Raw genomic sequence first — 790 nt, 5'->3', positions numbered from 1 at the left:
AATTAGTCCCTCCTCGCACCGCTCGCACCGGCTCACCATGTCAGACCAGAGGCAAGCACTCTAACCTCAACAAAAATAAGGAACAAAGAAAAAATAGGTACCTTACCGTTTTCCGGGACAGTTGGCGTTGATGAAGGGTAGCGGCAGGTTGCTTTACGACCGATTCTTAAAAACCACGGCGAAAAACTGCAACGCGACAAGTTTTGTTAACACACGCCTCAAAGGGCTGACAGCTGAGTTTGGGACTCGCTCGACAGTGTTACCAGACGGTCGCGAGAGGTTATCCCACGCAAGGCAGTGAAAAATCCCTTTTCACCCCTATTTATCCCTTTAGGCCCCTTTTTCCAAAAACACCTAGCGAAATGAGAACTTTTAAGGCCTCAAAAATCCCTTTTGGCCAATTTTTTATCCCTTTGGCCTCCAAAAATCCCTCAAAAAGGGATTTATCCCCTATCTGGCAACACTGTCGCTCGAACTGACTCGGTGATGAGAAATAACGCTGTCAGCTGATTGGATTGGAGTGTGTTTTTCTTTTTCGTCGCGTTCTCGTTATTTTTTCGAAATGTTCTGCTTTTATCGCCGTTTACATCTCTTGAACTACCTCAAATCTTTCAAAGGGAAATATCAGCATATGCGATCTAAACGATTAGAGAAAAAATCATCAGAAAAAAGATCAGTGTGGATCTGTGTAGGCATCCACTGAACCCCTCCCTCCGCCACTCTGTCCCTGTCAGATTATTCAATTCGGGAGTCAGATGCTGCGCTTGGCGTATTAGTCATGCGTGATCTG

The 790-nt window shown here is 45.6% G+C and overlaps 1 protein-coding gene across 2 annotated transcripts in view; it reads right to left on the bottom strand.

Moving 5' to 3' along the window:
- The window catches only part of LOC113206776 (uncharacterized), a 16,397-nt gene extending 16,149 nt beyond the window's left edge, over positions 1 to 248 (bottom strand). Inside the window, exon 1 of one of the 2 annotated variants that reach the window (XM_052268782.1) lies at positions 102 to 248. The gene's annotated coding sequence lies outside the window, so the exon portion shown is untranslated. The remainder of the gene's footprint in view (positions 1 to 101) is intronic. The other variant, XM_052268781.1, reaches the window with a different exon arrangement.
- Positions 249 to 790: the final 542 nt, after the last annotated feature.

Source organism: Frankliniella occidentalis, unplaced genomic scaffold, assembly GCF_000697945.3.
Source record: "Frankliniella occidentalis isolate FOCC.00 unplaced genomic scaffold, Focc_3.1 Scaffold76, whole genome shotgun sequence".
NCBI lineage: Eukaryota > Metazoa > Arthropoda > Insecta > Thysanoptera > Thripidae > Frankliniella > Frankliniella occidentalis.
The sequence above is the reverse complement of the archived record's forward strand: the minus strand, read 5'-3'. Positions and strand labels throughout refer to the sequence as shown.